We start from the raw sequence: 25856 nt of genomic DNA, 5'->3' as shown, positions 1-25856 counted from the left end.
TCATTCTGTCTGGTTGGGTGTTCAAGACCGAGTAGGTGGCCCCTGTGTCGACTAGAAAGTCAACCTTTTTATCCCCTGTGGTCAGGGTCAGCTGAGGCTTCTCCGAGGAGCCCCTGGGCTCTTTCAGTCCTCCTCTTCTTTCATGTGTGTGACCAGCAAGTATGGGCCAAGAGATGGCAGTCCACTTAGCTTCCTTCTTGGGTGTTTGGGGCATTCCGCCCGCCCTCCAGTGGCCCTGCTCCAGGCGGTGTGCACACTGATTGGCTGTGAGCCCTTCTCTCCACCGTGGGTGTGGTCTTCGAAATCCAGGATGACTCACCGATGTTACAGGGTCCCTAGTGGGGGGACCGGGGGATGGCTCTCAACCCTGGGAAGCAGATTGACCCTGAATCGCTAAAGCTAGAATACTGGCAGCCTGTTCAGTTCATCTATCTTCCTTTGCATCCACCTCCAGATCCTGGTTTTGAACACCCAAAATGCTGATGAAAGCCGATGGGGCAAGGGGTCCCTGGAGAAAGAGAACCAGGCATGGCTTTCTTGACACAAGAGAAGTCATTTTTGACAGAAGCCATTTCGGGATCTAGGCCTGGCCACAGTGCTTGCCCTCGAGCAGGTCTCAGTAATCAGTGATCTTAAGGGAAGTGAGGGAATGCAGGAACACAGGAAAAGCAGCTAAGAAACAATAGTTCAATGTTAAAGCAGAGTCCTGGTTCTTCCTCCACGGATTTACATAACAATCTGATAAAGTCTTTTTAAAAAAAATATTTTATTTATTTATTTATTTGTTTATTTAGCTGCTCCGGGTCTTGGTTGCAACACTTGGGATATTCGTTGTGGCATGTGGGATCTTTTATTTGTGGCATGAAGGATCTTTTAGTTGTGGCATGTGGGATCTAGTTCCCTGATCGTGGATCAAACCCGGGTCCCCTGCATTGGGAGCGCGGAGTCTTCGCCACTGGACCACCAGGGAATTCCTGAACTTTGCCCCAATTCTATGTCGAATTCTGTGCTCCAGTTCTGCTGTTCAAGAAGACACTGCTTTGGGAGAGATCCCTGGTGCTCTCCTTACTTGCTGCAAGTGATAAATCCTCCCTTCTCCCAATCTTTGCCTTGGCTGTGTCTTTTGGCTCGACACCCCCAAGAGGCGAATCCAGCTATCGGGTAACACTGACTCCACTAGCCGGGAACTGGGTGTGATGGGCCCTGTCTCCAACTTCTGTAATTTTCTCCTAATGTCTGGGGTGCTCTGGGAAATGAAATGGGACTTCAGAATGGCCTGCCCTTCACTGACTTCCGTTCACATTTGTACACATCCAGAGGCATTCATTTAGGCACCCAAGAAAGGCCGAGGCAGGCTTCCCTGGTGGCGCAGTGGTTGAGAGTCCACCTGCCAATGCAGGGGACATGGGTTCGTGCCCCGGTCCAGGAGGATCCCACATGCCGCAGAGCGGCTGGGCCCGTGAACCATGGCCGCTGAGCCTGCGCGTCCGGGGCCTGTGCTCTGCAATGGGAGAGGCCACAACAGTGAGAGGCCCGCGTACCGCAAAAAAAAAAAAGAAAGGCCGAGGGATTTTCCTTCAGTGCCTGGTTGATTTCCTCCACCCTACTCCAATTTATGGGCTTCCTCCCTGCCGATTCAGTGTCCTTAATAATCAAATCCCTGGGCTTCCCTGGTGGAGCAGTGGTTAAGAATCTGCCTGCCAATGCAGGGGACACAGGTTCGGGCCCTGGTCTGGGAAGATCCCACATGCCACGGAGCAACTAAGCCTGTGCGCCACAACTACTGAGCCCACGTGCCATAACTACTGAAGCCCACATGCCTAGAGCCCGTGCACCGCAACAAAGACCCACGCAGTCAAAAATAAAGTAAATAATAATAAAGAAAGAATCAAAGCCCTGAAATGTGTGAGGTGCTGCCAACTGTTTTCCTCTTGATGGTCCAACCCAGGGTCCTATTGGGAATAGCTTGGATTCAAGGCTGGTATACAGTGTGTCCTGCATTATTTTGATTAATTAACTTCCTCCCTCACATTAGGTATAATCATTGGCTTTTCTCCCCCAGAGAATAAAATGTTTCAGAGGGTTTGGACATCCACCCAAGTGGGGAAATGGGTATGGAATATTCCCTGGACTAAATTAAGAATTCCCTTGGGGTCTTCCCTCAAACCCTTGAATTGATCCTTCCAGCTATACAGATCTGAGGAAGAGGAGGGTACATACATGGTGGTCAGTCCACTTGCTCCACTGGGGACCTCCTGAAGGAGGAATAGCTTATTGATTCCAGAGGGCTTGTACTGAACCACACTGTGAGTGGGTGTTGGACTAGTCTCCAAGGGAGGACTGAGAGATGGAGGTGGGAGAATCGGGGGGGAGGGTGCGCACCAATTTTTCAGTTGAACCTCTAGAGCTGGTGGGGTTTTTTGTTCTGTTTTGGTTTTGGCCACACTGCATGGCTTGCGGGATCTTAGTTACCATGACCAGGGATTGAACCCGAACCCTTGGCAGCGAAAGTGCAGAGTCCTAACTGCTGGACCGCCAGGGAATTCCCCCAAAATGGTATTATAATTTAGAGAGCCATTAGTTGGACAACTCTCTCCATACACCAGTTTATATTGGGGTCACGTGGTATTGCAAAAGAAAATAAGCTGTTTCTTTGTTAGCAGGTGGTACTTGAAGAATTTCCAATGATGAAGGATGTACTGTAGCAGTGATTTTGCTTGGATAGCGGCTTGGTTACCCATACTGGGGAGTCCTTATTTCTAATCTGTTTTCAACTCTCCAGTAGCCTCCTCCTAGGCTTGGTAGCAGTGCAGGTCCCATAAGATCTGGCCCACACCAATTGGTCTAGGCGCTCTGACTGAAATCTGAACGAATTTTTGCAGTGGCTGGAAGGGGAGATGCTGTCTAAGAGGGTCTTGGTTATGAGGTCCCCTCTTAGACGTCTTAGATGTTCCTGGACCCTCTGTGGGACTAGAGGAGATACCCGATGTAGGTGGGTGCTTTCAGTGAGCAGTTCCTGGATAGGGTGAGGGGGGAGTGGGAAATAAGTGCTTTCTAATCAAATAAATTGCCCAAGAGACCCTCTCTGGCAGTCAAGGAGGCTTGTTCAAAAAGGGCTTAGCCTTGCTTGGTTAGAGGTAATTGGGAAGGGAGGCCGAATGCCCACTTGGTATACATCCAATTTTTTATACTCTCAGCTACTAGGACCCAAGGACTTTGAATGACTTTGGGGTTCCTCTTCTTCCTTCTCCAGCCAGGCAAACTGATTGCTCTGAAATCTGGCAAAAAGATGATTTTTTAAAGGTTCGTGTTTCAGAGGAGGGACCCCTAAGGATTTGTGATGGAGAGTGGTGGGGAGATATCTACCGACAGAGACGTGTACCCTGCCCCAGGATGGCAAATTGGGGCAAGACCAAGAAACACAAAAGATGTGCTCTTGGATTTTTGACTGTACCTTAGAGGTGGGAACGCTGCAAGGGTTGGGGCTGTGAGTGTTTTACAGTGTGCATTCTTACATGGACATTTGCTTCCGGTCAGCAGCACGCCTAGTGTTCATCTACCCCGGTCTGTGACCAACTTATCCTTTCATGGGAGTCTTCCAGTGGCAAGCACCTTAGTGGCCTTTAAGTGCTCGATCCATGCCCACAGTTGCGGCGAGGATTTCCAAGAGCATTAGGACAGACAAGACCACATAGAACAGAGATTGAAGCTTCACTCGTATCAAGAACAGAGACTAGGGCTTATGTCATACCCACAGAACAAAGAGATGTTCTTACCTTGCAGTGGTCTCCAGAGGGCTTCCCATTCTGTCCAGTCCTCTTGCTGGGAACCAGTGCAACTAGATAGCCAACTGTTCAATCTCACCCCACCTACCAGAGGATTGGCTCAATTCAGACAACCAACTGCCTCGTCCAGTCCTCTAGACAGAGGTCTGGCTCCAGCCAGACAGCCAGGATACTTTCCCTTAACCAGCAACCCTTACAACCAACCTCAACTTTATCGGCCAAAGGGGGATCAGTGCCCCCTGTATTGGGCGTCCCCTGGACATTACCCCAATCTATAGCAAGTCTCCTTGCTGTAGAGATGCTGGGCAGGTTGCGGGGAGCTCTTTACCTGGGGATCGCTCCACTTGACCCTTGGCTGCTTTTTGATCTCAGGCTGAATTCAGTAGCTCTGACTGGCCCAGAGGTCAAGAATTGGGTCAGGGACTTCCCTGGTGGCACAGTGGTTAAGAATCCGCCTGCCAATGCAGGGGACACAGGTTCGAGCCCTTGCCCAGGAAGATCCCACATGCCCCGGAGCAGCTAAGCCCATGTGGCACAACTGCTGAAGCCCACGTGCCTAGAGCCCGTGCTCCTCAACAAGAGAAGCTACCGCAATAAGAGAAGCTACCGCAATGAGAAGCCTGCGCACCACAACGAAAAGTAGCCCTGCTCGCCACAACTAGAGAAAGCCCGCGTGCAGCAACAGACCCGATGCAACCAAAAATAAATAATAAATAAATAAATAAATATATTAAAAAAAAAAGAATTGGGTCAAACCGCCCAGTTATTTAGCTGACTTTGCTAACCCTAAGTCAGCAAGCAAGCCCTGTGTCATCGGACAGAATCGCGGATCCAAGGCCACCACCGTCCTACTGCAGTTGCCAAAATTTGTTACAGAAATTAAGTCATATGGACCCTGCTTGGCTCTAGCCCAGCTGAGACCCTCTGTCTTCGTGGGAAAAGGTTCTTTTTCTGTTCACATCTTTTTGGGTTCATGTAGCCAAATAATGAAACTGAAGCTGAGATCGAAATAGCACAAGCTTTATTCAGTGGCCAAAGAACGGAGAAGCAGGAACTTAGTTCACAGATCAACTTCTCACCCACGTGGTGAGAGGGATTTGATTTTAAAGAGTAAAGACAAAGGGAGGAGTAGTCAGGCTAATGTTGGGGAGGCAGATGCATTAGTCTACGGGGAAAGGGCAGGGCTTTCTGAGGCAGTGGGGGGCCACTGTCTTTTCATCCTTTTTTGGTCTTCAACTTCCAGTCTTGGCTGCCATAGATGTGTCATTTAATACGCTAATGTAGTAAAATCAGCATATAATGAGACTGAGGGTCTGTTGGAGGTCAGATTCATCGCCATCTTGGTTCCAGCTGGTTCCATCTGTTTTTTTTTTTTTTTTGTCTCTCCCTGTAGCTTCCTTTCTTATCTCCTGACAGTGTGACTTGAAGACTTATGTTAACTCCTGCTAACGGTGTGTGCTGGTGGGTTTTGAGCAAGGACCTGGCACAGCTCTGGCAATAAAATGGTCCATCTTTTTAATTCCAGCCATTCTAATAAGTGCCTAGTAGTACCTCATTGTGGCCTTAATTTGCATTTCCTTAATGACTAACGATGCTGTGCATCTTTTTATATGCTTATTTGCTGTTTGTGTGTCTTCTTTGGTGAAGTGTCAGTTCAAATCTGTTGGCCATTTTAAAAACTGTGGTGTTAAAAAAAATAAATAAAATAAAAATTGTGGTGTTTATCTTCTGAGTTTCAAGAGTTCTTTATATATTTTGGATACAATTCATTTTATTTTATTTTATCTTACTTTTGTTTTGTCCCTTTCAGGACTTGGCTTATTCCTTCACAGTGAGAACCTGAGTCTCTTTTCTGCTCTGGAAACTTTTATTATTTCTTTCTTTCCCCTTTATTTTCTTCTTTTGAAAAATCCTAGGAGATGACAGTTTAAAGTCTATTAGCTTTTCTTTCCTCTGCTACATCGTCCCCGTGTTGAATGCAGGTACGCTTCCTGGTTCCTGGGGCTTCGCTAGCGAGCAAAACGGATAACCAGCCCGCCCTCGTTCTCACCGCGAGGCAGAGTGAGTGATGCAGTAAATTGTTTCTTCTGTGACAAGGTGATCCTTGCCAAGGAGGAAACTGGAGCAGGGCAAGGAGGAGGGGAGGCTGCGCCAGGAGCAGGGTGGTCAGGGCCCATCTAACCCAAAGGAGGGGAGGCGTCTAGGGAGAGCTTCTGGTGGAGGGACCAGCAGTGCAAAGTCATGGGTGGCCAGTCTGGCGGGAGCAGAGGGAGAGACGGGGGCGTAGAGGATGTCTGGTCAGAGAGGAGAAGGGCCAGGCCATGGGTTGGGGTCAGTCTGGTTGCTGCGTGGAGGACAGACCGTGGGGTTGGGGGGTTAGCTATGGAAGCGGTGGGGTGTGACAGCTGATCTCTGTGTCAGTCTGGGTCTTCTGAGAAGCAACGGGACTAAACGTCTTAATGTGGGAAATATCTGTGGGAGGGAAAGTCAGGAGAGGGGGCAGCCATACAGGTCTGACCCAGAGGGAAGGAGGGAAGGCTGGAGGCAACCGAAGGACCTGTAGCCTAGGAAAGGTCCAGCCTGGCCATCAGAGGAGCCCTAGCTCCTAGAAATGGGCCTGCTTTTGTAGCCTTGCTGCACTAGATTCCTGGCTGGGAGCGGCCCTGGGAAGCATGAATTTCAGAGCTCAGCAGCTGGGACCCTGGGCTGGTTTCTGTTTTTGGATCTGGGGGGTCTTCAGGTCCACACTCCCTTGCCCATGATTGGCCTGGACTGGGCCCCTCACCCCCACCTCTGTGATCCCAGATGCAAAGGTCAAGGAGGACAGTGGCCCTAACCAACACGTTTATCACCGGTTCCCGCCAGCTGCCTGATGTCTGCGTCCTTTGCTTAGGGGGTCAAGTCCCTATCTGATGGGTATTGGGGTTAAAATGGAATGTGATTCTATCGCTACCATAGAGGTCCCAGAGGAGAGAGAATGGAAAATCAGGTCACAAGATCTAGGAAAGAATGTAGGTTAATTAAAGTTTAAAACACAGATCTCTCTGCAGTGGTTCTGTGATTCAGCATGGAGCTTGGGGAAAGAGGCCCAAGGCACACGAACCATTAGAGGGTCCTGCCTGGGGGCCTCAGCCTCCGTATGGTGCCAGCACCATTGTCCCCACTGGGGAGAGCGGCCCGAGTTTGCTTTTAAGCAGCATTTAAATTCATCCCTGTATATCCTGGACTGCCTGGGAAACGTCCTAATTCAAGCTGAGAATCTGGGTCAGCTGCTTATAAGAACAGTATTTGCTGAACGAAGCTGGCAGCCCAGACAGCGGGTGACCTCTTGGGGGGCAAGAGGAGGTGGAAGGGGGAGGGATGTAGCCGTGAGCTCACTCGTTTGACATCTGCCCTGTGCTGCGCTGCTAGTTTTACTCTCCAGGTGTTGATCTGAGTGTTGAGCCTGCCAGGTACCACCTGGAAACATGGTACAGCAGGGCTCCCGGAAAGGCTTCCCTGTAGACGGAGGCGCAGTGGGAGCCGCAGGTACCTGTAGCACAGGTGACTTAGCATTTGTGGCCTGGCCAACACACACACACACACACACACACACAGAGAGAGAGAGAGAGAGAGAGAGAGAGAGAGAGCGAGGGAGGGAGAGAGAGAGACTTGCCCGCAGGGTTTGCTTGGGCCAGGCTGGGGTTTCTTTGCAGCGGTTCTGGGTGAGGCGAGCGTCTGTGCCTCCTTCCTCTGGGCTCCTGCCCTCATGGTCCCGCCTGGGCTTGAGCTCTGCTCTGGGCCGGGCTGTAGACACGTCTACCAGACTCTGAGGGGTCCCGGGACCGTGTCTCCATCTCTTTTAAGCTCCAACATCCATGTTATGGGCTGAACTGTGTCCACCCCAAATTGGTAGGTTGAAGTCCTAACCCCAGTATCTCAGAATGTGGCTGTATTTGGAGATGGGTCTTGACAGATGTAGTCAAGTTAAGAAGTCACTGACCCATCAGGGCAGGTCCTGATCCGGTATGACTGGTGTCCTTATAAGAAGAGGAGATGAGGGAATTCCCTGGAGGTCCAGTGGTTAGGACTTGCAGATTTCACTGACCGGGGCCAGGTTTGATCCCTGGTCAGGGAACTAAGGTCCTGCAAGCCATGCGTGCAGCCAAAAAAAGAAGAGGAGGAGATGAGGACCCAGATACACGGAGGGATGATCACGTGAGGACACGGGGAGAAGACGGCCGTCTGTAAGGCGAGGAGAGAGGCCTCAGGAGAAGCCAGCCTTGCCAACACCTTGATCTGGCACCTTCCAACCTCCAAGACTGTGAGAAACTAAGACCCCCAGTCTGTGGTATTTTACAGTGGTCCCAGGAAACAGTGTCTGGTGTATTTGGGTAACTTAACATTTGTGGGATAAGTGAAGGTGGGAACAATCATTTTTTTCAAATGAAATATAGTTAAGGTACAATGTTATGTTAGTGTCAGGTGTGCTAATGATTTGACCTTTGCACACATTATGAAATGACCACCAGGATGTCCGGTAGCCATCTGTCCCCACACAGAGTTATGAGAATATTACTGACCGTATTCCTTATGCTGTATATTACAGCCCCGTGACTGGAGGTTTGTACCTCTTAATCCCCTTCTCCCTCCACCCCCCAGCAACCATCCATTTGTTCTCAGTACCTATGAGTCTGTTTTCGTAAGGTGGGAACCATCTTTGGTAAAATCCTTCTGTTATTCTGTAGAGGAGGCAGGTGAGGCCCTGGGGAAAACTGCTCACCTGTGGCTGAACTTGACATTCTGGCTGGAGCTGAAGTCCCAGGCCTTGTGTCGCAGGCTCCTTCCACCCAAGATTTCTTTCTTCCCGGGCAAGGAAAAGAGGGGCTCTGGTCCTTGCTTTCCACATTTCCTACCGACTTCAGGGCAGGGGGCCTGCTCAGCCTCCAGAAGGGGAGGCTGCACCAGGTCTTCCTCCCAGATAGGCTGCCGGGGGGTGGGTGGAGGGGTGTGTGCCACACCTGGGCCTGGTCCTCTGAGCTCAGAGCCGTCTCTCCTGGTGTTGGCTCCAAAGGCCCAGTGCTGACACCTGCGTGTGCCGGGTAATAATGGAAGTGTGTTTCCTTCCGTGGGTCACGGTCAAAAGTGACAAGCTTGCAGAGGGGCTCTGCCTTGGACTCCATCTGTGTGTGTGTGGTCCCCCACCTCCTTAAGGCGGAGAACTTTCCAGCAGTTCTCTAGGATGAGCAAAGTCAGGAGAGCATTGGGAAGACTCACATGTCTGTAAGGTCTCTGACAGGTAAGGTCACCACCCCTCTCTTAGTTTAATGCTGTTGACATTTAAGGAGTTGTCCTGAAATGTGTCCCACACTTTGAACCTGATGGCTCACTTGCTCGGGGGGGCCATGGACTTGCCCAGTTTTCCTGGCGACTGGCTTAGACCTAGGCTCAGACTCTGCCTTTGGCGGTGCTGGTGCTTAGATGGCAGCACGGTGGCCGGAGGCCAAGGGGAGGCCTCAGTCCACTGGGCCTTGATAGATTTGAGCACGGGCTTTTCTCTGGCTGGTGACTGGAGTTCTGCGGGATCAGCTCTGTGGTCGGGGGTCAGGAGCTCTGCACCCCGGTCCTAGTGTGACTCCTTACTGGTTTGTGTTGGCCCTACTGGCCTTATGTAGAGCCTGGGAATGATGTAATGAGTTCTTGTAGGGGTGCAATGAGAAAATTGACTTGAAAGAGCTTTGGAAGCTATAAAGTGGCATTTAGGGTGACGATGATTCTCCCCCTGTTGCCTGTGGTTCAGGTCCCCCGCTGCTCCATCCCCCTCCCTGGATGGCTCACCCCTGCATCTTGCCCTGCTGCCCTCTCCCCGCTACACCAGCCCGACCTGCCCCTCTGGGCACTCTGTGCCTGGGCTCTGTCCTGGGCGGAACTCAGCCTTGCCCCCCACCCCCATGCTGTCCAGGGCCCACTGGAGGGTCCAGGGCCTGGGATGATGCCCGGCGGGAGAGCGGGTGGTTGACCCAAATAACAGAGCAACGAGTTAATGTCGGGGCACTTGCTGCTGGGATAAATTCATGCTTTGGGGTAAAACTCTTGGAACCCTATTGTATAAAAGGCTGCAGAGCAGTGAACTTTTGGCTGGAGTGTGGTATCCGGAGGAAGAGCCGCTCAACAGACTTTCAAAGCAACATTTGGAACTTTTTATTGAAGTATGATCTACATTCAGAGAAGCACACATGTGTGAGAACATGGCCCAGCGAATGTTCACAAACTGACCGCTTGCAGGAACGAGCACCCAGATTGGGAAGCAGAACCTACACTCGCCTCCCTCATGCCTGGCTCCGTCACCCCAAAGGCGACATCCCGAGATGTTTGAAAGGCTGATTTTCTCTAACAATAAAGATGGCGGAACTGTGCTCAAAGCAGACCAGTCCCATCCCCATCTCCAGCCGTGAACGTGCCACCCTGTCCTTCCTGCTCAGCCCCACTGCTTCCCAACGTGCTCATCAAAGGGGAGCCGGGGATGCTTTACCTAGGAAGAGTTATTTTCCACTGACAATCAAGAGGGGGACAAGTGGTCACTGATAAGAGGTCATTATGGCTGTGTTTCTGAAGAGGGTAGCGCTTGTCCCCCCCTCTAGAACGTGGTTTGGTTCACCTGTGTGTGTGTGTGTGTGTGTGTGTGGCTGTAAAGAAAGTACTTCTGTGCCAGGACGGAAGACTCACCACTTCACCAGGAAATGTTTTGTTAATTACTGAATTGAAGCATTTGAAGTAATTAAATATATAGTTTTAAAGGTTTAACAGTTTTTACTTAAACTGATTTGTCAGTGAGACTGAACCTCAATCAGAGAAGGCCCCTTGTAAATGATTGCTAAAATTGACTGGGTTTATAAACAACATAAGATTTTTAAGCTGAACATCAACGTTTAAGGAAAAACTAGGCTTTTAAATGTAGTATTTTAAGAAATTGAATATTTATTTAAAAAACAAAGTGACTGCCACCACTTGTTTATGTGCACAAAAGTCATCTTAAAAAAAGACCGCAATCCTTTTACTGCAGGGTGTGCAGACCTTTGTGAGGGTGGAGTATGGGGGCCTTGGGAGGGGAGGTGGGTTCTTCTGCAGCTGGAAGGAAGGGGGGGGGGGTCTCAGCAGCAAGAGGTGGTGGCTGCTGGTTTCAAATCTAATTCCTGCACTTAGTTTGTTTTCCCCTGTGGTCCTGTCACCTAAGGCAGTGTCTTCAAACTGGGGCCTGCAACTCACTAGGAAGATCGGCTTAGGGGACTGCAACCAGTCTTTTTAAAGGGTTGTCAGGTAAAATACAGGACAAATACAGTTAAATTTGAATTTCAGATAATGAAAACTTTTTTTTCAGTACAAATATATCCCCAATATTATATGGGGCTTACACATACTAAAAAATGTCAGATTTAACTGGGAGTCCTGTGTTCTTATCGCTAAATCTGGCAGCGCTCATTAGGATAGAACAGAAAATATCACAGGAGGCCTCACAGCACAGGAGTAAATGTTGCTTCAGGTGTCTGTGTGGGCGTGCACGGGGTCACACCGGGGTCGCATCCCTTACTGAGGGTTGGAGTGTGAAAGCCACTGCCACAGGTGGTTGGGTTAAGTGTCAGACAACCACAGAGGCGCTAACAGTGCCTGATGTGTAATAAGGGGCACCCCTGGCGCTACAACAATCATTGTTGCCCCATTCTCTGCCTTATTCCCTATTTTTATTTTGGAGAGAATTTTTCTTGAAAGAACTCCGAGCCTTCAAATGTTTACTGAAATATTACTCAGAAAATTTCCCCTGTTGATCAGACTCTCACCTTTCTTCTAAGGGAAAGAACCCAGTTCCACTCTCTGGTCTCACCTTGGGGTGGGCAACGTGCCCTTCGCCATCGGACACTTCCACCCATGGCCACTAGGTGGCGGCACGCGGCTGCGGTCTCTGTGAAGCGGCACTTTCTGTGAGAGCTGATCAGGTGGTCCATACCGAGGGCAGATAACACGCTTCCGGTCGGTCATCTCCTTTTTCCTCGCAGCAACCCCAGGCCGCGTCCTCTTCTCATCCAGATGCCACAGCCGTGAGTAAAGAAGCTGTCGGGCGTCCGGAACCCGTCCAGTAAATTGTGGCCGATGAGCGTGGGACGAGGGTACCTGCGGGGGACTCCAGGTGAGGCCGAGGTGTGGCTCCAGGACAGGCAGCCCCAGGGGAGGGTGGCTGTGGACCGTGACGATTCATGAGGGGAGGTGCGCAGCATTCCCGGTGCCCAGGGCAGCCACTCGCCCCCCCACTCGGTGTTTCCTCCCCCTTCTCAGCGGCCCCCCTTCCCTGCTGTTCAGGTGCCTCTGTGCACCTGCTTCCCTTCCACCCCGCCCACTCCTTTCCCTGCTGGTGGTGGTATTCTCTCCTTCCCTTAACCGAAGCGAACAGGGAGCAGCGGGCAGCGGGGTGACTTCTTAACCCCTCACAGCCCATGAGAAAATCAAAGCACCAGTCCGGATGGAAAACCTTCTAAATTTACTGCAACCTTAGTCGACTCACAATGCAGCTCGCTGAATTTACTTTACCTTCCTTTTTTGATTACTCAGAAGCATAATCACGAACATGGATTATTGAGTCATCTGGTAATGTCTGATGTTTACATTTTCTACTTCTTTCGATTTCAGTTTGTCCTTTCTCCATTGTCACTTAATTGGTTTGAATAAATGCTCCGTGTGTGGGGGGGGTGGAGTGGGTGTGCACGCACTTGTGTCACTCATTGCTATGTTTGTATAAAGTTTTTTTGGTTTTAATTTTAAAATCTGGTGAGTTGAATCTTTTCTAACTTTCTGCTAAAATCATTTCCCGATTTGATTTCCTTCTAATTCGGTGACCAAATAACCAGTAAAACACCCATATTGTGTTTTATTTGTTTGTTTGTTTATTTATTTAACTCTATTGAAATAACTAGTGACCCCCACTACTCGACACTGCTGGAAGGGGATCCTTCTTGAGAAATTCATGTGCTTTGCCCTGGAAGGAGGCCATCTGCCCTTCCTCATCCGGGTCTGGGGTCCCAGGCTCCACACCCCACCCCTTCTCCCCCATCCTCTCCCCTGCCGGGCTGCTGGGAGTCAAGTCTGGGGGATGGAGGAGGAGAGGCAGTGGGTTTCCCAGGGGTGCGGGTCAGTCGGGGTGCCTTCAGACTCTGATGGGAGGTTGGGAGTAGATGCTGGAGGGACTGGCCACCCAGTGCTGCCACCCTGGGGGCCACAGCCTGTGCCCACGCTGGCCCTCATGTGGGCTCCGAGGACGTGGACAGCGAGCCTCTCTGCGGACACGAGGGTGGACGAAGGTTGGTGCGTCTGTCCCCATCCTCTGGGCCCTCCACCATGTTCTTTAGGGTCCGAGGAGGGAGAGAGGGTCCTTCCGTCCTTCCTGTAGCCTCTGGCCGTGGGAGCTGAGCTGGATTCATCAGAGTCCTTTCTTTTTTTTTTTTTTTTTTTGCGGTACGAGGGCCTCTCACTGCCGTGGCCTCTCCTGTTGTGGAGCACAGGCTCCCGATGCACAGGCTCAGCGGCCATGGCTCACGGGCCCAGCCGCTCCGCGGCATGCGGGATCTTCCCAGACTGGGGCCCGAACCCGTGTCCCCTGCATCGGCAGGCGGACTCTCAACCACTGCGCCACCAGGGAAGCCCCCCAGAGTCCTTTCTTGCCCACGTTGGACAGACTGACCCTGGGGTCCCGAGGCCTGCACTTATCTCGTGCTTTCCCACCTGTGCCCGACCTCCACTACCCATGGCCTTGCTTCCACTAGGCCCTGTGTGCCTGGCCCGGTGCCCTCCGACCGCAGCCAGCAGACCCAGGCTGGGGGTGGGGACAGATAAAGTCAGGTTTCGAAAAGGAAAGTGGGTGTCAAGATGTACTTTGAGATTTTACAGTTTCGTGGCAGTCATGTTGTGCAATTTTACCTGTTTCACAGGAATTTAGGATGTGGGAGAGATGATCCCATCATGGTTCCATTTTGCCTTTCCTGGAAAAGCCCACTTCTGTGTCCTGCTGGCTATTGCAACGGAGCAGGACCCTATGGGGCCTTCCCGGGACAGACCCCTGCCGCATGTCCTCTGCTCTAGTTCCTCCCGGAAGTACCCAGATAACAGTATCTGATGCACATTTCCTGAGTTCTTTTACAGATGCTAAACCCACCCAATGACAGAACTTAACCACTTGATGATCATGAGCATGAAGCCCCCAGACCTCCTGGAGCCTGAGGATCGATAATGTAACCGTAGTGACACTGGCCTGTTACCACCATCAACCAATCAGAGAATTGTGCACGAGCTGATCGCATACCCTGCGACGCCCCTCCCTCACCTGGCCTTTAAAAAGGCTTCCCTAAAACCCATCAGGGAGTTCGGGCTTTTTGAGCACTAGCTCTCCTGGATTGCATGTCTAGCACCCTGCAGTAAACACTGCGCTTTCCTTCACCACAACTTGGGGTCAGTAGATTGGCTTTACTGCACATGGGCGAGGGGACCCAAGTTTGGTTCGGTAACAGTGGAACAAAGGGGGTCTGTGCAGCTGGGTTGAGAGCCAAGCCATTCTCCGACCTGCATGGGGTGCGGGTCTCCCTGACCAGCCTCTTCGAAGGGCAGGCGGAGCTCCAAGGGGCACCTGAGGGCGGGAAGACCCTTCTCTCCCAGCTCTAGCCCCACTCACCTCAAAGCCTCAGGCCTGTTTCTTCAGGGAAATGCGATTGTCTGCGGGGGGCGGAGGGGACAGGCCCAGTCAGGGCCCCCTGCTCCTGAAGTGACGGTGGAGGCTGAGGGAGTTGCTGAGTTTCATAATCAGAGGCCTTGGAGGCCACCCGGCCCAGCCCAGCCCCTACCCCACCTGAAGGAGTTCACCTCAAACGGGCTCAGGGCTTTTTCAACCGCATGCCCATTCTCCTCATTCATCCATCCATCCATCCATCCCTTCATTCCTTCAGCGAACCCAGGTCACAGTAGGTGCTGCCAGGCCCTGGGACGCAGTGGTGAACCGGGGCCTGAGTTCACGTAGCTGATGGGCCTTTGGGAAGAGGGGTGCTAGGCAGTGATGAGGGAGAGAAGGTTGGTGCGTGGGGAGCACATTGGGCAGAATTGTCCTTGTCTTGGGGGCCCAGGGGCAGCCTCGTGGAGAAAGTGACCTTCAGCTGAGAATGCAGAGGGAGACTCGGAGCGTGCGGGAAGAGGGTGGACAGAAGCAGCTGTGCGTCCGCAGCACTGAGGGGCCAGTAGGGAGGGGGCGGGATGGGCCAGGAAGGTGCTCAGGACTTCAAGCTCCCCTATTAATTGTAGCAGGAAGCCTCTGAGTCGGGGAGAGAGGATCAGGTTTGCATTCGAACACAATAATCTACTCCTTCGGGGAGCAGGAGTGAGCTTGGCCACGCCCTTCTCAGGGTTCAGGGGGTTACGGTGCTTGGAGGGGGCTGGCAGGGGGAATGGAGAAAAGTGGGCGGATCTGATCCACATTTCAGAGGACGTTCCCTGGACCCTAAGTCAGCGAGCGGTTCTCAGATGTTTTGGCCGTGGGACCATTTACTCTGAACAGCTATTGAACTGAAGAACTGTTGCTTCTGTGGTTATGTTTACTGACAGTTACTATACTAGAAGTTAAACCCAAGAAATACTCATTAATTCATTTACAATGTATTTGTTAAAAATAATAGAAATTCGTTAAAATAGAAAATTAGTATTCATGAAATAATTATAAAGTAAGTGATAATCTACATGAATAATTTAGAACTAAACTAGTATTTGTATAAAATGATATTCATTTAGAAAAATTAATTTATTTTAAAATAATTATAATGAACCCATAACTTGTTAACACTAATAATGATTTTTAAATGAAAAAGTAAGTATTTTCTGAAACAATAACAACAAATTTAATGATATGGGTGTCATTGCTTTACATTTTTGCAAGTATCTTTGGCTTGCTAGGAGACAGGTAGATTCTCATATCTGCTTCTTAGTTCAATCTGTTGCGATATATTGTTTTGGCTGAACTATGTAAGGGATATCCAGCCTCTCACAGATACACTTTTAGGAAAAAGAGAGGTTATTTTAATGCCTTTTTTAAAGTAATTATGGATAATCTTCTTTGATACCACACCAGAACTGAGCAGGAAGTAGTTTATTAAAGATTATTTACAAAGTGGATTCTGAAACCATCTCGATGAATTTTACAAAATTTGCATAGTCTGTTACAGTAAGCCATTGGTTTATCTTGTACTTTGAATGGCTCTTTTACCCACATGTGATTTTGTAACATCAGATGTTTGTCGTCTGGCAAACACTGGTTCACAGACAGAGTGATGCAGATCTCTAGATGTTGACCCATTCTATTATACGTTATCCAAAAATCACCTTTGTTAACATCACCACAACCTCATCAGGAAAATCTTTAGCTTTTGGGAATCTCTGGTCACAGTGGTAGAAGTGAGTTCTCCAAAAACCTAATTTTTGCTTGAGAGCTCCAATTTTATCATCGGGAGCAAACACTGTCAGCTGTTTACCTGTAAGTGTCCAGCTCCCATCATTCATTTCCAAGAAAATGCCTGCCGATAATTCAAACCTGAACAGGCATAGTTTACTCATTAGTTCTTCTTTCAGGTGAAAGTGCTATAAAACAAGTGACTAGTTCAGCTGGTAACTCACACAGTCAATTGCACAGGTGCTTTTCCTCAGGGCCGTGCCTGTCCTTCCCTTTGCGTTTTATCATACAGACTATGAAAAAGAGGTATACCCAAGGGTTGAGATTTAATAAAAAATAGCCATTTTTACTGCTTCAGCAGTACATTTTAAAGGGAAACTAGGCTTTTTTCTGTAAGTGCACCATGGTGCCGGATCCAGTGACTACTGGCAGAGTTTGGTGCTGCTGCCTTGATCTGTGCTGAGGTTCCAGCAGCTCTACCCACCACAGCTCTTGCACCATCAGGGTAAATGTCAGCCCAGTGTAGAGGATGAAGAATGCTTTAGTGTTACGGAAAGAGTTTTGACCTCATGGGTCCCCAGAAAGATCTCAGGACCCTAGGATTCCAGGGAACACACTTTAGAAACCACTGGCCTACCTGCACTGGGCTCCTCTCCGCATGCCCCTGCTTTGGATTGACTTCTATGAAATTTTTGCTGTTGATCATTATTTTTTGCCAAAAATGACAAACTCACTTGGTTCAGATCGTCTCCACGTCTTTGCATGTTCTGTCCCACCTACCTGGAATGCCTTTCCAGCTGCTGAAATTCTCCTCCTTCTAGGTCTGGCTCCTAGACACCCCAGTCTGGGTTGCTAGCTCCCTTTCCCAAGATGTGCGTCACCATCTTCTTTGGCCAAGAGCTGTCCTGTCCGTTCCTTGGCAAATGCCATGATGGCAGAGGACCAGCCATGGTTGTCTTCATCTACGCTGGCTGCCCCAGATGGAGGTGGACGTGAGCTCTAGTTTCAGGGAGACTCTGCCACTGAGGGCTGTGGAAGTCATGTGGCTCCAGCGCCCGACTAAGGCAGAGGATCTGAGTGGCCCTGACCACTTCACAAATGGCAGCCTGAAATCCAGAAGGAAGCCAGTCCTTCTCAAGTCTGGACTCTCCTACCAGAAGGAATCCTGGTATCAGACACCAGGCAATGAAAGGCTGGCATACTCCGTGGTCCACCCAAAAGAACAGGAAGGCAAAGGGATCGCCAGGGACAGAGCAAGGCACAGGTGCTTCCCACCATCCTGGTTGCGTCGTTGCTTTCTTGTGTGTACAACAGCTTTACGGAGATACAATTCACATACCATGCAATGCACCCACTTAAGTTTAATGTACGATTCAGTGGTTGTTAGCATATTCACAAAGTGGTGCAACCGTCACCACGGTCAATGTTTGAACGTTTTCATCACCCTGTAAAGAGACCCTGCACCCTTCAGATATCACCCCAAACCCCTCTTCCCACCCTGCCCCCAGCCCTAGGCAATCACTGCTCTGCTTTCTAGCTATATAGAGTGTTCTGGACATGTCACATAAAATGGATTATATAATATGTTGCCTTTTGTGATTGCCTCCTTTCACTTAGCATCGTGCTAAGGCTCATCGGTGTTGTGACTTGCATCCATATTCCATTCATTTTTATAGTTGAGTAACATTCTGTTTTACAGATATTCCACATTTTGTTTATTCATACGTCTGTTGATGGGCATTTGAGTTGTTTCTCCTTTGGGGTTCTTATGAATAATGTTGCTATGAACATCTGTGTACAAGTTTTTGTGTGGACATGTTTTTAGTCCCCCATTGTTCTACTTAGGAGTGGAATTCCTGGGTCAAATGGTAACTCCGTGTATAACTTTTTGAGAATCTGTAGAGTATTTTTCCAAAGTGGCTGCACCAGTTTACATTCCCGCCGGAGCTGTACGAGGGGTCCAATTTCTCCACACCCTCATCAACATTTTTTATTTCTGATTTTCTGATGATAACCATCCTGGTGGGTGTGAAGTGGTATCTCACAGTCGTTTTGGTTTTTTTTTTATAAATTTATTTATTTTATGTATTCATTTTTGGCTGCGTTGGGTCTTCGTTGCTGCGCGCGGGCTTTCTCTAGTTGTGCAGAGCGGGGGCTACTCTTCGTTGCTGTGCGCGGGCTTCTCATTGCGGTGGCTTCTCTTGTTGCGGAGCACAGGCTCTAGGCTCGTGGGCTTCAGTAGTTGTGGCGCACGGGCTTAGTTGCTCTGCAGCATGTGGGATCTTCCTGGACCAGGGCTCAAACCCGTGTCCCCTGCATGGGCAGGCGGATTCTTAACTGCTGCGCCACCAGAGAAGCCCTGTCCTTTTTCAAGACTGTTTTTGGCTATTCTGGGTCCCTTGAGTTTCCATATGAGTTTAGGATCAGCCTGTCCATTTCCACGAAGAGGCCGGCTGCAATTCTGACACAGCAATTGGACTGAACCAGTGTCCTCTTTGCTGCAAGTTAGAGCGTAAACAAAACAATACAAGGAAGGTTTCTGTGAGCTGCAGCCTCAGGGAAAAGGGGCCCCTTCAAAGCGGATTCTGGAAAGAGCAGCCTTGGCTGGCTTTGAACAAAATGTTCTGGCGCCGCTGGAGCTGGGTGGGCACCTGGGCCTGCGGAAGCGGTGGATGCAGGCGGATGGTACTTTCCTGCCAGCTCTGCGAAGTGTATGGGGCACCTGGAGCAGTGGCTCACCTAGACCTGGCCCGCCCATGCCCATGGCTTCAAAGGCACGGACACTGACCACCCACAAACAGGCTTCCTCTTGGTGGCAGCACGGCGGGGGGTGCTGAAGGGACTGCCGGCAGGTGACCCTGGACTCCCCTTGCTCTCCGCCTGCTCACGTGCTGCCTCAGTTGGACGAAGGTTTCAACACCTGTATACAGTCTCCCAGCGTATGCCAGACCTCACCTCGGCCCTGGCAAAAACCAAAACCCGGAGGATCTTGATCGCGGAGCCTGATTTTGGGGAAGACACACAAAGAAATGCAGTGTGGGGCATGAGACAGTACAGGACCTTGTACATCAAGGAAGAAGGGATGAGCCCAGCAGGAGGGGACTGTGTTTGCGGCAGGGCTGTGGGCTGGGCTGGGCTGGACGATGAGGTCCAGGAGGGCCTCTCAGAGGAGGGCCAAGGTGCCCCACCCCCATCAGGGTTAGAAGGAGGGTAGGAGTTTGCCGGAGGATAAGAGGAGGGTGGGGAGGGGTGACGGAAGAGATGGGCTGGAGCTGGATGTGTTGGCACAGCTGAGGCAAGTAAAGGGGCAGCGGGAAATGGTGGGGGGGGGCAGGGCAGGCAGGTTAACTGGGGCCCTGGTGCCAGGCCAGAGCGCTCAGGCCCTGGGCCTGTGGGCAGCAGTAGCCGAAGGGCTTCCATCAAGGGGTGACACCGTGGTGGGCCTGTTGCCCCCGCAGCTGCTGGCAGTGGATGGAGGGGGCTGGGCAGGATGGTGTGACCCTCTGCCTGTGGGACTCAGCGCCCCGGTATGTCCCCTGGGAGGCGAGGAGGAAATGGGTGTTGCCGCGTCACTTGCACTCCTATCAGCACTGCCTCATCTCTGGCCACATTTTGGAATAGATCTAACTGCCACCACCACAGATGAGAAGACCGAGGCTCAGAGGGGAGCGTGACATCCTCAGGGTCAGCCACTCCTCAGTGTGGGTGTGGGTACAAACCCAGCACTGCCAAGCCCCTCATCTCCAAGGGTCCTGTGCCTTGAGAGTGGCCTGTAGCCCATCCCAACTCCCACCAGAGGGCGCCAAAGCCAGGCTTTTGTGAGGAAACCCCACCCCCACCCCCGCATTGACTGAGGGTCCTAGAGGCAGACCCCACTCCCAGGCCCTCCCAAAGGTTGGCCTCAGTCCAGGCTTAGGTCCCAGGGGGATGGGGTCACCCTGTCAGCCCAAGACAAGAGAGCGGACTGGAGTTAGGCCAAAGGAAGGGGCAGCGTGAGAACCTGAGGCAGCCACCAAGCAGCCCTGGGGCTCCTTCACTGTCCTTAAATATTTGGCAAACTCTTCAAGATCCTGGAGGGCCCTGCGTCTTTGGTGAACCCCTGCAGGGGGCCGCTGTGGTCTAGCCCAGGGTTTCCCCCAGCAGTGGCTGGTCAGGAGGAATTTCCACCTCTTCCCACAACCAGCCCCCAGGACGAACTGTGACCAGAGCGCTCAGGTGCACAGGCCTGGGACTAGCCTGCTGGCTCCTCCCTCCCTCCAGCCGGGGGGGCTGATGCAGAGCTGGCCGTGGCCTGCTGCCTGCACGGGCCTCATGGCGTGCCAGGCTTGCGGGGAGAACAAGGCAACGGGAGGGCAGGACAGGAGGGCTAGGCTGAGCAGCCTCCCCCCAGCCCCTTGGGGCCTCTCCCAGGCCGAGATGGGTGGCCAGGATGTGATAGGACATAAGCCAGAGAAAGAGACAGGAGGATGTCAAGGAAGGGGAGGTGGGGATATCTGGGGGCTACTTGACAGGGTGCCCAGAGGGGACGTGAGCCTTCCTGCCTCCGGATGCAGTTGCAGGATCAGGGAGGGGTTGGTCAGCATCCTTGCACTGTGAGCGCAAAGCTGAGAGTATCGTGGAGGAGAGACCTGGATCCTGAGCTCCACTGGTCCCCAAATTAATCCCAGGACCACTGGGTTAGTCAGCTGGAGCCCAAAGCATCCAGTAGAGCCATGTCATCACCCGGAGAGAGTGCCCCTGCCCCACTGCTGACTCACTGTCCTTGTGGGGGAGGCTCGCCCCTCTGAAGGGATCTGGGTGACGGGAGTGCCACCTGCCCTTGGATGGTTTGATGATATCATGACAATATCACCCACATAAGCTACAAGTCCAAAGTCATCCCAACCGAAACGCGACTTAGATCCTTGGAGGAGCTCAGTAAACATACTCGAAAAGTGAAGGACTACGTCACCAAATGGCCAAGTCACTGTAAAAACGGAGAATATCTGATGGGAAGGCACGGCAAGGTCAAGGTCAGAGAATTTTCTTCTAGCCAGAGGGGAGGGTGGGGCCGGGTGAGAGGAGACCCTCACCACATACCCCCGGGGCCCCACCGTCAGCAGAAAGTAAAAAACGGTCCTTACTTAACCCCACCTACAAAGACGGATCCTAGAGAGAATAAAGACCCAAATGTAAAAGATAAAACTATGAAGTCAGAAGAAAAATGCGGAAGACTCTTTCTAACATCTGGACAGGGAAGGACTTCTTACACAAAGATCCCAAAGCATAATCCATACGGCAAAAAACAATGATAACTTTGATTACGTCAAAACTCAGACTTTTTCTCAGTGGACACCACAGACAGGTTAGAAGGAAATCAGAGAATGGGTAAAGATATTCACAATGTCTAAAATTAAGAGATGGAAATCTCTAGAATGGACAGGAATGTCTGTGAATTAACAAGGCTGATGGATGGGGCAGCAACGGAGGCAGGGGCTTCCTTGGGGTCTCAGGGTGTGTTGAGGGGAGAGGGGGCAGGAGGTGTTCCTGGGAACAGGAAGAGTATGTGTTCGCATTAGTTTCCTGCAGCTGCTGTAACAAATTACCACAAAGCTGGTGTCTGCAAAAAATTGGACAATTGCTTGGTATAGAAAACCTACACATTTGGTGTCAGAAGTGTTGGGAGTAGAGGGATAGTTTTCCTTTCACCACGTTTTTTTTTAAAATAAATTTATTTATTTTTGGCTGCATTGGATCTTTGTTGCTGCGGGCTTTCTCTAGTTGCGGCATGTGGGGGCTACTCTTCATTGCGGTGTGCAGGCTTCTCATTGCAGTGGCTTCTCTTGTTGCGGAGCACGGGCTCTAGCGCGGGCTTCAGTAGTTGCGGCACTCAGGCTCAGTGACTGTGACGCACAGGCTTAGTTGCTCCGTGGCATGTGGGATCTTCCCGGACCAGGGCTCGAATCCGTGTCCCCTGCATTGGCAGGTGGATTCTTAACTACTGTGCCACCAGGGAAGTCCCTATATAGTACTTTTATATATTTTAAAAGAAATTCTGGGGACTTCCCTGGTGGTCCAGTGGCTAAGACGCCATACTTCCAATGCAGGGGGCCCAGGTTTGATCCCTGGTCAGGGAACTAGATCCCCCATGCTGCAACTAAGAGTTTGCATGCTGCAACTAAGATCCCACACAGCCAAATTAAAAAAATAAAGAAAGAAAGAAAAGAAATTCTGCAGTTTGGGGCTATATTTCCTTTTTGACCCTAGAGATGTCAAAGGGTTTTTAAATATAAATTTCCAGGTGGGAGGGTCTTTTTGTTTTCTGATTTTTTATCTTCTGGTTTTATTGTGTGATATCATAGAATATTGTCTACATGATTTCTATTTCTTGGAACTTATTGTTATTTAGGGGAGAGGGCAGTACGTGAAGATGTTCATGGAGGTTCCCTGGGAAGGGTTGTGAGAAGCTTGGGCCAGAGCCACTCTGTGCTGGCCCAGCCCCTCCTCTGCCTTGGGTAGAAGGACAAGCCTGGCCTTCACATCATCCCCCTGTCCCCAAGGAACTGTCCTGGGCCTGGGGCCCCCAGCTTTACTGATACTGAAGATCCCTGGGAGCCTGGAGGCTGGTGGGATGTGCCAGATCACCACCCCCACTCAAGTCTGGTCACTCAGCCACCCTCCCTCCCTCCCCCATCAGCCTGTAACCTCGATTACCCCCTTCCCAGCAGGCTTTGTCTACAGGCCACAACCTGGTCCCTCCCTGGGACCCTGCTCAGGATCAGTCTGTGTCTTTCCCCCAGAAGGACCCTCAGCTGGGTGGGGAGGGCATTACTTTGGGGGCCCAAATACACAGGATCCCCCCTCCCACCACCCACCTTTTCTCCAACCCTGGCCCAACGTCCAGCAGAGGGCAGCCTGGCCCATCCCTGAGAGTCCCAGGAGTTCTCGACCCCCCAGCGTCCAGACAGCTGGTCTAGCCCTGGGAGTCCCGCTCAGAGGCTGGGGAGGTCCTGCCATGCAGGTAGGGGGGGGCAGGCGAGTCCGGGGCCTGTGTGATGGGCGTTCCACCTCACAGGGTGAGATGGAAGTCCCTCTTCCTTCCTTTTGCTTCCTGATCCCTGCACTAGGAGGAGGGCGTGTGGCTATGGGAGGCGGTGGGGCAGACACCTGGGGTCCAAAAGGAGGGCTTAGTGTTCCTCTTGTTGATGAAAGAAGCGGTTTGTTCATTTCCCTCCTCCCCCTCCCCCCCCCCCCCCCCGCCTCCCCCAATCACCACGCCCACCACCCGCTGGGGAGAATGGGCAGGCGGGTCTCCTAGGAGTTCTGGTTGGTGTCTCAGCGGCCCCCCTTCCTCCCTACACCACTCTTTGCAGGGGCCCAGGGCTCTGACCCCAGCCCAGGAAATCCCGCACTCCCCACCCCAAGCTCCTGTGTCGCTGGGGTCATTGCCTCCGGGCGGTGCAGGACCAAGACGGGCAGGGACCTGGAGACCCCGGTGCGCTTGGCCAAGGCCCGGGCGCGGCGGAGCCTGGGGCACAGCCAAGGGATCCGCGACATCGTCAGCCCCTTTGGAACCGGGCCTGGCGGGAAGAGGGCCCCGGGGCGGAGAGGGGTCATTTTGCGCGCCCTGGACACTGTCCTGCCCTCGGGCAGATGTGAAAATCGTGGAAACTCTGCTGGGCGCGCCTGTTCTCCGTCTAAGGATCTTGGAGCCAAGGCCTCAGCCCGGCCGGTCCACTACCCCGAGGGCATCGAGGGCCCGTCCCGGGAACGCTCCCGCGGTGACAGAGGACCTCACCGCAGGTCTCACCCTGTGCTCAGAAGCCCGGGCCGCCTCCAGCTCCCTCCCACCTGGTCCGCGGGCCTGGCTCTCGGCCGGGACCTCCCGGGCCGGCCCCGCCCGCGCGACCCAACCGAAGCCTCCCCGCCGCAGGATGCGCTCGCCATGGCCCGGGTGGCCTCGAAGGAGACACCGGCGCCTCAGCCAGAGCAGTCGAGGCCGTGGGCGGGGCAGGGACCGCGCGCTGGGACACCCCCCGGCCCTGCCACCTCCTGCCACGCGGCGCCGGCGCCTCGACGAGGGCTGGACCGCGGGGGGACAAGACGGCACCAAGTGGCGCCCACGCCGTCCTGCCGTCCACGGCCCGCGAGCGCCCCCCACCAGTGCCCCCTCCAGGCCCTCCCATCGGAGCCGCGCCCGGGGCACGCCGGTCACGTTGGAGAATGGAGGAGGGGGACGTGGCGGGGCGCCTCCCTTCCGGGGGCGAGAAGGAAATGCGCACTGCGGGATGCAGTCTTCGGTCCTGCAGGAAATGAAGGGGCCGGAGTTGGGGGGCCTGGGGACCTCAGAGGCTCCGCGGCCCCGCCCCGCCCCGCCCCGCCCCCAACGCGGACCCAGCTCCGCCCCCGACAGCGCTCTCCCGGGCCGGGGTCCCTGGGCCTCGAAATGCAGTCCTGTCCTCCCGGAGCTCCGACAGCGTTGCAGGCCCTGGACCACCTGGCGGGCACCGGGGGCGGGGGGGGGAAGGGTGTCTGGGAGGGTGACCCTGGCAGCAGGGTGAAGAAAGGAGACGCGCCACTCTGGGCCCGGGGGGAGGGAGTGGCGAAAGAGTGTCTGCCTGAGGGGAGGGCAGGCCTCTCCCCCACCCCGGCAGACGCCGCTCCTATCGGACTCCTGAGGGGGGCGCAGAAGGAGCTGGAGGCGGGGTCGCGACTCCCGGCTCGTCCCCGCTGCAGCCCGGCTGTCCCAGAACGAGTCAGGATGGGCAGAAGGCTCCCGTGGGCATCCTGGCCTCTGGGTTTGAAACAGCGTCTGCACCGCGGGAGGCGCTGAATTATTGTTAGTTAACGGGTGGATTGAATTCAGGAATCACTTCAGTCTCCCCCACTGGGGAACTGGATTTCAGCTCGCGTATGTCTGTCCTCCCCCCTCCACACACACACTTGCACACGTCTTCTCTAGCCGTCTTCACGCTGAGGTGTACCAGAACTTTCCAAGGACTGGCAGGTGCATGCAGCTCTGGACTCCCATATGAACTCTTTCCTAGAACCTACCTTAGTTACAAACTGGATATTTGGCTCTAGATGACGTGTTCTGAATACATATACACCGTAGAATGGCAGCGATGACAAATTTAACTGACTTTGTCAAGAAATGCAGACTGCGGGGGCAGTGACAAAGGACAGAGCATCAGGAAAAGGTGTTGCACTTTACTCCAGCTAGGGCCCCTCAAGGCCAGGCAGCTGCTTCGTCCAGGCCTTGTCTGAGAGGCAGAACTCAAGCGAGATGGCCGTAATAGGCGCACGTGTGGGGAGTCTCCAGGACTGATGCTGGCGCTTCAATGTCCACAGGGCAGGTTGTCAGGAAGGGAAGTTCGGGAGCAGCCCGCAGCCTCCTGAATGGGAGCTGGTGCTCCATGAACACAGGCTGAAATACAGATACAGGCTGAGATACCAAGGTCAGTTCTTGTTGCCTCTGACCTTGGTAACTTCGGTATTCTGCGAAAGCCAGTATTTTTATTTAGTATCACAATTTTCCTCATGTCTCTAACCTATCAATATTTTTCGTTTTTAAAACGTATTTATCTTATGTCTTTGATCTGGTAACCCTACTGCCTGAAAATTAGACTGTTTGTGCAGGCTCT

This window comes from Monodon monoceros, unplaced genomic scaffold (assembly GCF_005190385.1).
Source record: "Monodon monoceros isolate NGI ecotype Baffin Bay Population unplaced genomic scaffold, NGI_Narwhal_1 Super_Scaffold_21, whole genome shotgun sequence".
Classification (NCBI taxonomy): Eukaryota; Metazoa; Chordata; class Mammalia; order Artiodactyla; family Monodontidae; genus Monodon; species Monodon monoceros.
This window is presented reverse-complemented; position numbering follows the sequence as displayed.